This window comes from Lactuca saligna, chromosome 4 (assembly GCF_052625555.1).
Source record: "Lactuca saligna cultivar CGN05327 chromosome 4, ASM5262555v1, whole genome shotgun sequence".
In the NCBI taxonomy this organism is placed as follows: domain Eukaryota; kingdom Viridiplantae; phylum Streptophyta; class Magnoliopsida; order Asterales; family Asteraceae; genus Lactuca; species Lactuca saligna.
Genome location: NC_136420.1, coordinates 159,259,260 through 159,276,438, shown reverse-complemented (window position 1 = coordinate 159,276,438; position 17,179 = coordinate 159,259,260). Strand labels below are relative to the sequence as shown.

Here is a 17,179-nt window from a genome sequence, read left to right as displayed (position 1 = left end):
GATATTCAAGATAGTTGATTTAAAGTCCTTAATATAACACCCAATATGAAATATTAAGGCTAGGACCCAACAAACCATTTTATAACTTGGAAGAGGGATGACGTAATCCAAGCTATAGAATATTTGAAGGTAGGTGAATGATGATTCACCAATTTCCACCATGAAAAACGAAATAATTTATTAGGTTTTAATTGGATTTGAAACTCCTAGATCTTTTGAGATTCATTGAACTTTTCAATGGAATGTTTCAATCTCGAGTGTGCCCTTCATGTTTTGTGACTGGGATGCCGAGGATCACAAAACAAGGTGTGAAGTAACCATGCAAATTACCTGGCACCCTTAAGTGTTTACCCCTCAATCGATGTTCCGGTTAACCACACACGCTCCATCGCTACTATGATAAACATTAAGTTACCCTTTGCCTACCTTGTTAAATACGAGTTAGTGTGTCGGTTAACCACACACGCTCCACTAACCGACTTAAACAAAGTGCAAAGTGTAATTTCATGGATTAGCACCTTATTCACATTTTCCTAAGTAACTAAGATTGGGTATTTATTAAGATTTTAGTTACTTAGTATTTATCATTAATACTTTTAATGAAGGGAGAATATATTCTTGTCAAACCCGTTCGGCTAATGACCCTCCACCGGTCAAGGAAGCGGTGGGTGAGAGTGGACACCCATTAAACTGCCATTTTATAGGCAGTAACCTTATACCCCCCTTATAGACCGGCTTCGTGAATGAGACCTACTAATGGTAAGACTGACTTTACTCTTATACATATATATATATATATATATATATATATATATATATATATATATATGTATAAATATTATTAACTTATAATATTATAAAGTATAAGGGTTAAATTTTAACTTTTAAAATTCTAAGGTCTAGTTTGGAATTAAAGTATACATGGGGGTAACTTTACAAATTCCAAAACTTGAGGACAAGTTTTGAAACCTTTCAAAACTCTTGGCTTTTTCATAACTTATGAGTTTAATTAAGGTTTAATGAAGAAAAAAAATCAAGTTCCATAACTTGAGGACAAGTTATGGAAGACATTAAATCATTTAATGATGACATTAAAAATAGAGACTCTTCTATTTTCGTAACCTATGAGACTTAATGACACTTTAAAAAGAAAAACTCTTCACTTTCCATAACTTGAGGAAAAGTTATGGAGTTCATAAAAACCATTAAGATCAAATATTACAATTAACACAATAATCAAATAATTTTTCTATGATCTAGATTAAACTCATAAGTAAAGATAATTCACATCAACAATTTTCAAGAAATTAGATAATCATATAAACTAATACAAATCTTGAAACTTTGACAATTATCCTTTGAAGACTCTTGGACTTCATAACCTAAAGAGTTAATAAATGAGACATTTCACATCCATAACTTATGGAAGTTTTAAAACTCTTAAGATCATAACTTTAAAAAAAAACTTTTGAGTTCCAAAATTTTATGACAAAATTTGTAACTCCTTAAAACCACTTAGATCAAACTTTTAAAACAAATAAAATAATCATATCATTCTATCTTTTAATAAATTGACCTAATTCAACTCTTGTAGTAAAGTGACACAAATTTTACAAATAATTAGTTTTTCATAAAATCAAGTAATTATCATAAAATTTGACAAACTTCATATTTTTTTTTCCTTTTTTTTTCATCAACTTGAAAAAAATACATTTGCATCAAATATCGTAGAAAACAACCCATGGCTCTGATACCACTGTTGGGTTTTGGTATAATACAACATCCTATGGTGCACATACAACCCTAAATACCTTGGATCTATGTTTCTACTAATTATACATGCAAATGGTTTCCAAGGCATTAAACCCACAACATAAACAAATATCATATCAGAGTACAATCCCAGAAAACACCGTGCGGGAAATCGGATGTGTGTATGATGCCATGCTACTGTTAGATAAGGTGTCTAAGTCCATAACTATTTCTGGTATGTACTTGACCCGACCCGGCATGGTCCATTTGGGTTGCATGGCACCGTGCAATTGGATAGACTAAATGAGAGAAATAACACTTGGAGATTATTAATATATTATAAGTTCTAATATATTAATAATATTATTTGGTTAGTTTGATCAAGAATTAATTTAGAATTAATTATGTGATCAAAAGATAACTAATTAAATATATGGGTTGATTATGTAAATCATCCATATCTTGTATAGTGGGCTAAGAGGCTCCATGGATTATCAAGTTGGATTCCACCCATAGGATGCTCCATGGATGCTCCATGGGAGTTACAAACCCATGGGTCATGGAAATGAAGAGTCATGACACATTAGGGTTTAACCCTAGATGTGTCAACACTATATAAGTAACATGTTCTCCACCTAAAATCGGCTACACTAAGAAACAAGAGGGCTTAGCCAATTTTTGAGAAGTGTGTGTTCTCTCATAAGTTCTTCCAAGAGCATTTGGTGTTGTGTGAAGCATTTGAGGCATCACACTTGGGGTGCTAGGCTCACAAGGTTTCAAGGAACACAAACAACAACAAGGTAAGTTATTCTATCTATACTTTAAGATAAAATTGTTCCCCATGTATGCTAGATAGGAATATAACCTTGGAATTCAACTTTGCATGATAATTAGACAAACATAGATCCAAGGTTATTAGGGTTGCATGTACACTTAGGAAGTGTTAGAATGCTCAAAACCCATCAGTGGTATCAGAGCCTAGGCTTGTTTGCTTTTTATTTGTGCCTAAAAGTTGAAAAAAAGTCGAAAATCTTGCTGTCTACGAGTGGACTCGTCGAGTCTATAGGGGGACTCGGTGAGTTCACGTGTATCTTCAACCAACTCGGCGAGTAAATTCATGCACTTGGCGAGTAGGATCGATTGATTGCAGAATTTCGATTTTAGTTGCTGGAAATGGACTAGAAACATTACCCTAAACTATTTTGGTACTTGAAAACTTGTTTTGATGGTGTAATGTTCTTTCTAATTCATTCACAACAACTAGTTATCAAAATTACAAAGTTTTAAATGTAATTTTTGATTGTGTTCATATTCATGTTCCTGTTCTTATGATGTTTTAGATGATCATAGGAATTATTTGTAACCTATGTGGTAGATTAATTCTTGATCATAATGTGTTTTAATGGAGTCCATAACTTGTCCTCAAGTTATGGAAAACCAAGAGTCACACTTGAATTAAAACCATTAAAACAAACACAAGAGTTAGAAAAATGAAGAGTCTTCATTTTATTACTCTATTAAACTCATAAGTTACAAGAAATGAAAAGTTTTGAAAGTTACAAAACTTGCCCTCAAGTTTTGGAACAAGAAAAGTTAAGTTAAAACTTTAAGTTCCAACCCCTAGAATTTTAAAAGTTAAAATTCAACCCTTATACTTATATTATGATGATTTAATAATTATATATATATGTATAAGAATAAAGTCGTCTTACCGCTAGTACGCCTCATTCACGAAGCCGGTCTATAAGGTGGGTATAAGGTTGTTGCCTATAAAATGGTGACTTAATGGGTGTCTACTCTCACCCACCGCTTGCTTGACTGGTGGAGGGTCGTTAGCCGAACGGGTAAGACAAGGACTTATAAACTCTCATTCAAAGTATGATGAATATTATAAAGTAACTAAATGTTTTATTAAATTCCCAATCTTAGTTACTTTAGGAAAATGTGAATAAGGTGCTAATCCATGAAATTACACTTTACACTTTGTCTAAGTCGTTGGTGGAGCGTGTGTGGTTAACCGGCACACTAACTTGGACTTAACAAGGTAGGTAAAGGGTGACTTAAGGTTTATTATAGTATCGGTGGAGCGTGTGTGGTTTACCGGCACATCGATTGAGTGATAAACTTTAAGGGTACCAAGTGATTTGCATGGTTACTTCACACCTCGTTTTGTGATCCTCGGTATCCCGGTCACAAAACTTGGAGGGCACTCTCGAGATTGAAACATGCCTTTGAAAAGTTCATTGAGTCTCAAAGAATCTAGGAATTTCTAAAAACCAATAAAAACCTAATATCTAATATTTCGGTTTTCGTGGTGGAAATTGGTGAATCGTCATTCACCTACCTTTCAAATATGGTATAGCTTAGATTACGGCATACCTCTTCTAAGTTATATTATATTGTGATTGGATCCTAGCCTTAATATTACATTTGGTGTTTTATTAAGGACTCTCTTATATCTACACTAAACTTGTTCTTCTCTTTCAGATGTCTTCAAATAATGCTTCTGGCTCGAATCCTAATGGCTCCTTTACTCTTATGAGTTTGTGTGGGAAAGTCACCTTCGATGGATCCAACTTCAATGAATGGATCAGAAACATCAGGATGATTACTCGCTACGAGGACAAAGAATATGTCCTTGACAAGGAGCTTAAGGAAATTGATGAGTCCACTGCAACTCCCCAGGAGATCGCTGACTTCCATACTCATGAAAGAGATGCTACCAAAGTGGCTTGCATCATGATGGCCATAATGACAGCTGAACTCCAAAAGTCTTATGAGGATTTCTACCCTTATGAAATGCACCAAGATTTGATGCAAAGATACCATCAAAGTGCACGACAAGAGAGGTACGAAATCATCTGCTCCATGATAACAACCATGATGAAGGACGGGGATTCCGTCACGAGCCACATGCAGAAAATGCAAAGGTATGTGGATCGATTGCTGAAACTTAATGTGAACCTCCCTGAGGAGCTAGCAATAGATATAATTTTGCGCTCCCTACCATCATGCTATGATCAATTCCGCATGACATATCACATGAATAAGGAAGAGGTCACTCTCAGCAAACTTTAGGGACTTCTCAAGACTGCAAAAACAGGTCTTAAGGGGAAGTCGGTTGCTATCACTCCTACTCCAAACTCAACTCCGGTTTTGGCAATCGGGAAAAGTCGAGGGAGGAAGAGAAAGAGATCTTCGAAGGGTACCAAGGCTCGGACCCTTGATGGCTCTTCTTCAAGTGGAACCAAGAAAGGTTTCATTACTCCTTCTTCTGACCCAAAAGAGGCTGAATACTTCTATTTCCATGAAAAATCTCATTGGAAGCGGAACTGCCCAAAGTACTAACAGGATGTGAAGGATGGGAAAGTCAAACCCAACCATGCAGGTATTTGCACTATCATTTCTAATAACTCACCCCATTCGAAATCTTGGGTCCTTGATACCGGTTGTGGTATTCATATTTGTTGTGACTTGCAGGGACTAAGAAGAAGTGAGGATGTGGAGCAAGGAAGAATAAACTTGATCATGGGGAACAGGAAAGCTTCACCTGTCACCAAGATTGGAGTTTATACTTTATCGCTAAGTAGTGGGTTTAGTTTAGATTTGAATAAGTGTTGTTACTCGCCAGGCATGGCAAGAAATATTATTTCCTTTCATGCTTTGTACAAACAAGGGTTTACCTTTTCGTTTAATAATGAAGTTGGTTCTATTGATGCTTTCTTTAATAATGTTCTTTATTTTAAAGCATTACCTTGTGATGGTGTGTATGAAGCTGTGTCTGTTGTAGATAACTTAGGAAATGATGTTTTGTGTATTGATTCTACTAATAATAATAACTTGGATAAAGCATCATTATGGCATTGTCGTCTTGGACATATAAGCAAGAAACGCATAGGCCAACTCCAAAAGGATGGAGTCTTGGAGTCGTTTGACCTAAAGTCAAATGATAGTTGCGAATCATGCTTACTTGGAAAAATTACAAAGTCACCCGTCACAGGCTCGTGTGAAAGGGGTGAAGGTTTGTTGGACCTTATACACACGGATGTGTGTGGACCATTCAAACATGCCACAAGGGATGCTAATCGTTATTATTTGACTTTTACTGATGATTACAGTAGATATGGATATGTCTACTTAATCAAGCATAAGTGAGAGACTTTTGAGAAGTTTAAGGAATGTAAACAGGAATTCGAGAATCAATTGGGTAGGAACATTAAGATGCTTCGATCCGATCGGGGTGGTGAGTATCTTAGTTCAGAGTTCCTCGACTATCTAAGGGAATGTGGGATTGTCTCACAATTGACACCTCCCAGGACACCGCAGTTGAATGGTGTGGCTGAGAGGCGTAATCTAACCTTGTTGGACATGGTTCGTTCCATGATGAGTCGAGCTTCGCTACCAATCTCATTCTGGGGGTATGCCTTAGAGACTGCCGCCCGTATCCTTAATCTAGTCCCTACAAAGAAAGTTTCCAAAACTCCTCACGAGATGTGGACTGGTAAAGTACCTAAACTAGACCACATCAAGATTTGGGGTTGCGAGGCTTTCGTGAGACGTGAGACTCATGATAAGCTCGAACCTCGAAGCGAGAGGTGTATTTTCATCGGCTACCCACAGCAATCCTTTGGTTACCTCTTCTACAGACCTAGTGACAATGTGGTCTTTGTAGCAAGAAGAGGAGTCTTTCGAGAAAGAGAGTTTATAAGCCAAGGAGACAGTGGGAGGCAAATTGATCTTGAAGAAATTCAAGAGTCAAGTGGTGAAGGAACTTCAAACTCTAGCCCTCAACTTGAGGAGGAAACTCCTGTTGAGCCAATTGACGAATCTGTACCTCTGAGGCGTTCCACGAGAGTTAGGAGTGCACCTGAGCATTACTATGGATTCCATATTACTGCAGAAGGTGAGACACTTATTAGTGATGGAACACTAGTAAGTCAAGATGACCCTAACAGCTACGAGGAAGCCATAGCAGGCCCCGAGTCTGCTAAATGGAAAGAGGCTATGGATAGCGAGATACAATCCATGTATGACAATCAAGTTTGGAACTTGGTTGAGAATGTACCAGGTCGAAAGACTGTAGGGTGCAAATGGGTCTTCAAGAAGAAGACCGGCATGGATGGTAAAGTACACACTTATAAGGCTAGACTGGTTGCAAAGGGCTTCTCTCAAATTCCTGGAGTGGATTATGATGAGACCTTTTCTCCGGTAGCCAAGATTAAGTCTATTCGGGTTCTGTTAGCCATAGCCGCATTTCATGACTATGAAATTTGGCAAATGGATGTCAAAACCGCTTTCCTTAACGGAAAGTTGGCTGAAGATGTTTACATGAGTCAGCCAGAGGGTTTTGTCAGCAACAAGTACCCCAATAGAGTGTGTAAGCTTGAGAAATCCATTTATGGGTTAAAGCAAGCACCTCGCAGATGGAATCTTTGCTTTGATGAAAAAGGTCAAGGAATTTGGCTTTTCTAGGAGTGAAGATGAATCTTGTGTGTATGTCAAGGCTAGTGGGAGTATAGTTAGCTTCTTGGTATTGTATGTGGATGACATAAAACTCATAGGAAACGACATTCCAACCCTGCAGGAAGTAAAGTCCTGGCTTGGAAAGTGTTTCGCTATGAAGGATCTTGGTGAAGCTGCCTATATTTTAGGGATAAGGATCTTGAGAGATCGGAGTAAAAGACTAATTGGACTTAGTCAAAGTACCTACTTGGATAAGGTGCTGAAGAGATTCAGCATGCAGGACTCCAAGAAAGGAGAATTGCCCATCCAGAGTAACACCAAACTGAGTGCTCAAAAGTTCTGAGCATTGGACTCAACCCACGCTCACTGGAATCACTTCATGGAATTCTATCTCGAGTGATCGTGAGACGGTAATATCGTATAAGTCTTCAAACTTAGAGATATGATTTGTTACTTACAAGTTGGTTATGTATTGATTGTACGAAAAACGCATTGGTAACTCGATGTTATAAATCGCGCTCTTGTGTATAATTCAATGAGTGGTAGAACAAACATATGAGTCGAAGTTTATCTGTTCCTTCTTGGATTAGAAGCTGATATCTGGGCCCCTCGATGATTTTGTTTTGACCTATGTACCGGGCCCTGTCAGAACTAAATTGATGTGTTCAATGAAGTTCTTTGTCAAACAAATCCGAAATCGGGAAACTAACTGTTGGACAATGAGTAAGACATTGTTCCATGTATTTGTCCGACTGATATCTAGAACAGAGGATTATATGATCACTTATCTTAAATGGCGTACCATCATCTTCTCAGTTCCGAGAAACCTTGTAAAGAGCTACGATTGCCGATCGGTTCCTGAAGTCATACTTGCAGTAATAGTTATTAGACTTATCCAAGTGGGAGACTGTTGGATAAGGTGTCTAAGTCCATAACTATTTCTGGTATGTACTTGACCCGACCCGGCATGGTCCATTTGGGTTGCATGGCACCATGCAATTGGATAGACTAAATGAGAGAAATAACACTTGGAGATTATTAATATATTATAAGTTCTAATACATTAATAATATTATTTGGTTAGTTTGATCAAGAATTAATTTAGAATTAATTATGTGATCAAAAGATAACTAATTAAATATATGGGTTGATTATGTAAATCATCCATATCTTGTATAGTGGGCTAAGAGGCTCCATGGATTATCAAGTTGGGTTCCACCCATAGGATGCTCCATGGGAGTTACAAACCCATGGGTCATGGAAATGAAGAGTCATGACACATTAGGGTTTAACCCTAGATGTGTCAACACTATATAAGTAACATGTTCTCCACCTAAAATCGGCTACACTAAGAAACAAGAGGGCTTGGCCGATTTTTGAGAAGTGTGTGTTCTCTCATAAGTTCTTCCAAGAGCATTTGGTGTTGTGTGAAGCATTTGAGGCATCACACTTGGGGTGCTAGGCTCACAAGGTTTCAAGGAACACAAACAACAACAAGGTAAGTTATTCTATCTATACTTTAAGATAAAATTGTTCTCCATGTATGCTAGATAGGAATATAACCTTGGAATTCAACTTTGCATGATAATTAGACAAACATAGATCCAAGGTTATTAGGGTTGCATGTACACTTAGGAAGTGTTAGAATGCTCAAAACCCATCAGCTACGCCACCGACTCTTTCCCCTTAGACGAAGAGGTACGTGAAACCAAAAACTGAAACCGTAAACACAAAGCTTAGTGAGTTCCCCCATCATACCACATACCATACAATAACATCGGTATCTTTCAACCGGTAATCGTCATCGGTATCTTTAAACTGGTAATCATCATCGGCATCTTTCAACCAGTAACTGAGGACTATTCCACCCCTTACCACTAGCATACAATAACAAGATATAAGCATACATTCATGCATATTCGGGTACTGATCTACCCCTTGGTCCTAAGGACCACTATCCCTATCATGCACGTAACATATCATACATATATAACTCATAACCAAGCACATAACAGAAAAAGATAATTATCACAAAGACAATCATATTCTAAATACTCCTCATTGGTGGGTCGACATTATGGCCTTAGACCCACCCCTACTGGAAGGTAACTCACCTCATACAGGTAGCTGCTGATAATCAGTGCGGGAAACCTCCGTCCGCTACTGCTCCGGAAATGCTCCGGCTACAAACCCCACAAACACTCAGTTAGAAACTGATTTCTATACTCTTAGGGTAAAATGACCATTTTACCCCCAACCAAGTCAAGTCAAAGTCAAAGTTAACTTCCAGTTGACCCGACTCGCTGAGTTGGGACAACAACTTGCCGAGTCCCTCACTCTCTACTCGTCCTCATCTGCGACCCTACTCGTCGAGTTGGGTCGTCAACTCGACGAGTTCTTCTCTCATCCGAACACCCCATGAAAACTCCTCCAACTCGCCGAGTTGATGAACAACTCGTCGAGTTGGCCTTCATCTAATGAACTAAATCTGTCCTCAACTCGCCGAGTTCTAAGGAGATTTCCTTGGACTCGTCGAGTCCAAGAATGCACTCACCGATTCCAGTCTTGACCAATTCCATACAGTTGATTTAAATGAGATCTAACACACCAAAACCATAGATCTGGCCTCCTAATGTCCTCTTCATACGTAAAGTTCCAAACTTGATGCACATGCATGGGGTTTTTAGCTCAAAAATCCACATAAGGTGTCCTACAATGTGCATGGGGCTTTCATGGCCCTAAAGTTGGCACCTTTATGCCATGAAAGCCCTCCTAAGGCCCATATCTGAAGTCAAAACCCACCCCACACTCCCAATATCGAAATATGACTTAGCAATCCAAAGATACCCCAAGTTAAAGATGAATAAACACATAGATGAACCAAGACAGGGGCATTATACCTTGAAGTTGCTGAAGATGAAGTAAACTCCCTGAATATACTGTCCCCAACTCAAGTTCCAAGCTCCTTTCTTCCTTCCAAGCTTTACTATCACACAAGAACACCAAAAATGGCCTCAATAAAATACAAACGGCTAAGGTTTCGATGAGAAGTTTTTGGGAGCATAAAGGGGGAATGGAGGCTGCATAAGGTTGTTTAAATAGGGTGCAAACCCCTAGATTAGGGTTTTAGTCCAGACAACAGCTACTCGCCGAGTCCGGGACCCGACTCGACGAGTCCATGACGTAAACTCCGCGCCTCATCCCGCTTCTACTCGGCGATTTGGTCCTTCAACTCGCCGAGTCCAAGACCAAAAATGCAAAATAATTAAAGATTTAATAACAAAATACGTACAAAGAACCAGGTGCTACATTGTGGTTTTACTCAAATGTTAATTTCTTGTGTGATACTGGCAATTGGGTTACTGGTTTTATTAAACTCCCTGCATTCATCGATGTGCTCCTTGAAACAAAGAAATTGATACTTTGACCCTGGTTTCTTTATTCAAAAGAGATATTGATAATGATTGTTTAAGTAGGCTTGGGGTTTTTATTCCATTCATGGAACCTATGAAAAACGGTTGAAAAGTGAAATCTTGGGTCATCTTCAATGGAATCAACAAGCTCAGCATGCCTAAGTAAGTAAATCATATAACTTGATAATACAGTAAATGTGATTCTAATTGGTGATTTGTTTCTCTCTGGTAGTTTATAATTTTTTTTAAATGTGTAACTTTGCAGGTCAGAGCCGTGCAAAAGTTGGTGTTAGAGACATCTTTTTGCTTCGTTTTGTCAATTTTGACAAGTCTCAGGTAAGTGCATTTAGAAAACCACAAACTTACTGTTCTTGGCAAGTGCATTTAATTAGAAAACCATGAACCTTGTAAATCCAGTTTCTAATATCTTTTTTTTTGAAATTTTTATGGGTGTGAGAATGTTGAAATGTATTATATATTGTATTATTGAGGAATGTGACCCACATATATAGGATTTGGAAAATTTTGGAAACTATTCTTATCAATGTATCATCACATACGCTGCTCTAGGTTAAGTATCGATGTGGTTGTTTGTTTGTCATATCTACTAGCTTTTTGTAATTCATTGTGGTTTATATTATGTTGATACTTTGTTGAATATTTTTTGGATTAAGTCTTCACCACCTTATTCATGTTTATGTGATCAAATCAATGGATTACATTATGGACTAATAAGATATTTTTGTTATTTTTATTTTTAATTTAAGGATTATTGTAGATATTTGAAATTTCTTCTTAAATAATATATTTTGTTTTTTTTTTCAAAGAAATAGCAATGCATTTATGTTTGTTTGTTTGTATGTATTTTTTAAATAAAACTATAAATCTCCTATGTGTGTGTGTTATGTGTGTATTTGACGTGTATGTGTTTTGAGTGTAGTTATAATTGTACTGAAAAAACCAAAGATTTTATCCAGCAGGTTAATCGATCCTATAAAACTAAAATACCAATTTGATAAGTTACAATACATTTCGTGAGATATCAATTTTTGGATGTTTTGAACATCCTTATTATGAATCAGTTCATTTGCTCCATTCTCAACAATATGTCAAAATTGTGTTTATGGGTGGTGATTTTCAAAATTTGAAATATTAGATAATTTATATAATTAGTTATATTCATAAAACTTTTGCATTACTCACTTATACAATTATTTTTCTGCTATTAATAAGATGATTGTCGGCGTATTATGATTTTCGTAATATGATACGTTTCAAAATGAAAATAATATACGAAAAAACTAATCGTTGTCACAAAAATAAATAAATAAATAAATAAATAAAAACTATTTATTAACATGAAGTTATTTGACGTCAACGGAAATAACACTGATTGTCATTGGAAACCTAATCATTAAAATGAAACTAACTCTCGCATAGTCATTTTTATGTTACATTATTCACGGGTTATCGCATCTCACTACAAAAGTATTAGTGAAGTCTGACTAACAGTTCAACGAAAGTGAAGTCTATACATCAAATGTGATGTATAAATAAATGGTGCACGATCAATAATGCACAATCAATCATGTGTTTATGTACATTTGTAAACAATCTAAACTTTTCATTTTTATTTTTTAGTTCGTTTCCGATAGCATAAAACTTATTGATAATTGTTTAGATATAATAAACTATTTGTGCAAAAAAACCTAATCGCCTCTAGAAACTGATTTTTGAAAGAACAATTCGCACCCGTCGCTTGGCGCGGGTAAACGGCTAGTATATATATATATATATATATATATATATATATATATATATATATATATATATATATATATATATATATATATATATATATATATATATATATATAGACAAAACTTCAAAAATGGTCCCTGTGGTTTTCGAAAATATCGAGTTTAGTCCCTAAGTTCAAAAAACCTCACAGATGGTCCCTATGGTTTCAAAACTTTTAACATTTGCTCCTTCCGGCTAACCCCGTTAACTTTTGGCAGTTAAGTGAAGGGCAATTCAGTCATTTCACTTCCATAGGGACCATTTATGAAGTTTTACCATATTTTAATATATATATATATATATATATATATATATATATATATATATATATATATAATTATTTAATATTAAAGGGTCCCACCCACCGTCTCTTTCTCTCTCACACACACACACTCTCTCTCTCTTTCTCTCCACAACTGTGCTGTAATCTCGTGATTGATTGATCGAGTTCATCTGTAGTCTCAAGAATTCTCCATGGAAGTTCCTCAGATCTAGCTCACAAACAATGTCTTCTTCTTCAATTTCCAGCACAAACACCCTTTTCATTATGTTTTACTCTCTACTTTTCTTCTGTTTTTCCGGCAATGCGGACACCAGAACCACCACATTTGACTTCCAAACACTTACTCTCACAAGCTTGAAGTTCCTCGGCGACGCTTACTTGTTCAACAATAGTGTCAGACTCACCCGAGATCTCTCCATCCCTAACTCTGGCGCCGACAGGGTTTTGTACAACAAGCCCGTTAGATTCCGAAGACCTGGGAGCCCTAATCCGACGAGTTTCTCAACGTATTTTTCATTCTCGCTTATTAATTTGAATCCGGGTTCGATTGGAGGTGGTTTGGCTTTTGTCGTATCGCCGAACGATGAAGATGTCGGCGATGCTGGTGCGTATTTGGGTATTCCTACCGGCACTGTTGCTGTTGAGTTTGATACTCTAATGGATGTCGAGTTCAAAGATATTAATGGGAATCATGTGGGTTTGGATCCTGACTCCATGGTTTCTTCCCAAGTTGCCGATTTGGACTCCATTGAAGTTAATTTACAAAGTGGCACTCAAGTCAATTCATGGATAGATTATTCAAGTTCAACTCAGTAACTCAACATCTCTATTTCATATTCCAACACAAAACCCAAATCACCTATCTTATCAATCACCACTAATCTCAATCGATACGTAAATGAGTTTATGTTTTTCAGATTTTCCGGGTCAACTCAGGGAAGCACAGAAGTCCACTAGATTGAATGATGGAGTTTTACCTCTTCTTTTGATTATCAAGATACAATTACAAAACCCAGTCCAAATCCACCACCTTCATGAACCCCACTGCTAACCCCGTTAACTCACCGCCGCTGGTGGGGGTCACCGGTGGGTGGTTGAGGGTGGTAGTCCTTGGTTGTCCTTGTTTCTTTCTTCGATTTGTGCAGTAGATTGAAGGGAGGGAGAGAAAAGGAGGTGAGGTGGTGATGTTTAAATGGTCTCTGAGAGAGAGAGAGAGAGAGAGAGAGAGATGGGGTGGGACCCTTGCATATTAAATACTATTTATTTATTTATTTAAAAAAAAGTAATTGCAAAACCTCATAAATGGTCCCTGTGTAGTGAAATGCCAAAAACGCCCCTGACTTAACGGCCAAAAGCTAACGGAGTTAGTCGGAAGGACCAAATGTTAAAAGTTTTGAAACCACAGGGACCATTTGTGAGGTTTTTTGAACTTAGGGACTAAACTTGATATTTTTGAAAACCACAGGAACCATTTTTGAAGTTTTGTCATATATATATATATATATATATATATATATATATATATATATATATATATATATATATATATATATATATATATTCATCATAAAGAGCACAAACCCCTTTCAGTATGTGTATATAAGGAAACAAATTTAAAAGCTATGATGGATAATGATATTTTTTAATTACTGAGCCTTCTTGCTTAAAATGATATGTACACAAACAGAAAAAGTGTCGGACTAGTGTAAATAATTTAAAGGGATAATGACTTGAAAGGGTATCGAACTTTCGACTTTTGTCACATTTAGTCACTAAACATTTTTTCGTTATCTATTTGCCATTGAACTATTGAAACTGTTCACATTTTACCCTTATGACCGGCTGTTACCGGTCATAAGGGTAAAATGTGAACAGTTTCAATAGTTTAGTGTCAAATAGATAACGAAAAAAAGTTTAGTGACTAAATGTGAACAAAATCGAAAGTTTGTTTCCCTCTAAAAAGTTCAATGACTAAATGTGAACAAACTTCCTATTCCTATTGTATTATGTTTTAGCAAAATTATTTATTTTTGTTTAATTGTAGCAACATTTGTTGATGAAGAAATCTATGAAATAAAAAAACAAAATGTAACATCCAGATTTCCAAGTATCATAATTTAAGTATTTTTCTTTTGAGTTAAGAAGAGAGAATCGACGAGTTGACGCCTCAACTCGTCGAGTAAGGTAGCGACTGATGACTCAGATTAATGAATGGACCCGACGAGTCCACGCTGTTGACAGAAACCATAAATCTTTGGGCCCGAGCCATATTTAAAGGCACTTATGGCCTTCAATTGTGACTACCTTTCCCATAAGTGGGAACCCTAGCGAGCTTGAGTGTGTAGAGTGAGAGGAAGAGTTATCTTGAGCTTTTTAGTGTGATAGATCTGGACCCTTCTAGGTCTAGAGAGCCTAGAATATGAAGCTTTAGTAGAGTAAACCTTGGGGTTCGAAGTTAGGAAGAATAACCTTAACCAACAATGTGATGAAATAAAATGATGAGAGATAGGTGATAATAATTAGGTGACTAGATGATGATGAATATGTGATGTAGGATGAAAGGAGATACCATAACCTTAACCAGCAATGTGGCGATGTAGTAATCTACCAGAGTATAGATCGCGACCACGGACTATTCTAGACAACCTAGTGGAAACACCAGCAGGCCCATAACCTGTAGGTGATGAATTACGATTTCAGGCGATGTTGTAACTACGTATTCATGCGATGATACTCTAACCCTTACTATGAATTACGAGTTCAGACGATGTTGTAACTACATATTCATGGGATGTCACAAATTTTGCATGTCAAACCAATGGTTATAATTCACATCAGTGAGAATGGTTCATTTTTTTGTAAAACCAAAATCAGATTGGAAATTTTGATTTTTTATTTTGGAAAATGTCAAACCATTGGTTTTTTATTTCGGTTTTGGTTTTTTGTTTTTTTAAATATATTTTCAAGGTTTTTTTTTGTTTTTTTATTTCATAGATTTCTTCATCAACAAATGTTGCTACAGTTTAACAAAAATAAATAATTTGGTAAAACATAATACAAGAGGAAGTTTGTTCACATTTAGTCATTGAACTTTTTAAGAAGAAACGAACTTTCGATTTTGTTCATATTTAGTCACTAAACTTTTTTTCGTTATCTATTTTCCATTGAACTATTAAAATTGTTCACATTTTACCCCTATGACCGGCAACAGCCGGTCATAAGGGTAAAATGTGAACAATTTCAATAGTTCAATGGCAAATAGATAACGAAAAAAAGTTTAGTGACTAAATGTGACAAAAATCGAAAATTCGTTACCCTTTCAAGTCATTATCCCTAATTTAAATTCAAGAATTATTGCCTTACTTTTTCAAGTGTTTAATGATGTCATTTGGTAAAGAACGGGAACAAAACGAGAAGATGATTGTGATCCTGTCGACATCGATTATAGAGAAGTGAAAAGTTTTTTTTAGTAGCTCTATTAGTCAATGGGATATGATGTTTTTTTTACTGAGTAGTCGATTGTGGATAAAAAAAGTATAACCCTTCAAAATTTTGGTTCCAATTCATTAAACCCGGTTCCGGTTCTCACTTGCAAATCCAGTTCTAAAACCCAGAATACCCGGACCCATTGGACCTATACCCGGAATATCCGAAACCCGGATAAGGCTATTTTCTATACCCAAAACCTGGATCGGTTTAGCATATTCCAGTTATACTCGTTCTAGTTCCTGCCCGATTTTCTGGTTTTAAATCTCATCTCTGATGGCCATTGATCTGGTTGACTGTTGACTTTTGTTGACCGTTTATCATAGAATTTTGACCAGTTTGACCTTGGGTCAAACTTGAAGGATTTGAGTTGATGAATTAGGTTTGATCTTTATTTGGTGATAATCGGCTCGCAGGTCTGATTAATGCGAGGAATTGAAAGTGTAGTTATGCTTCTCCGATTTTACGATTCAGGCGAGTCTTCTTACTATGCCACGTATGACATTATATATCCTTTGTATGTTAGGATAATGGTACTGTTAGAGTACATGTATTCTAGTTGGATAGGATAACTCCTTGTTATGTATGTGCAATATAGGACAATTGGTGTCATGCTATGATAGATAGGTATGGTCTTTCCTGTTGAGTGTATGATATTGTTAGGTGTCATGATTGGTTAAGGTAATGATAGTATTGGTTGATCATTGAGTTTATAACCTAGGGGTTGTGTAACACCTTGTTTAGTAGATAAATAAATAGATAAAGATTTATAAAAGAATAATAGCCCTAAATGCGAAATAGTGTACCAAGGAGTTAGTTTTGGGGTTAAGTATAATTTCAGGATTTAAATTGAAAAGATTTTATGGAGTCAAGGACTAAGGTGTAAGTTTTGGGACTTAAGTTGAAAAGAATGAGAGGAGGAGGGACTAAAAAGGTTAATGTAACGCCCGTAGATCCGGGCAAGTCAATTTAGAGATAATAG

The 17,179-nt window shown here is 36.4% G+C and overlaps 1 pseudogene; it reads left to right on the top strand.

The window, feature by feature from the left end:
• Window positions 1-12,933: 12,933 nt before the first annotated feature.
• Window positions 12,934-13,527, top strand: LOC145040300 (L-type lectin-domain containing receptor kinase VIII.1 pseudogene; annotated as a pseudogene).
• Window positions 13,528-17,179: the final 3,652 nt, after the last annotated feature.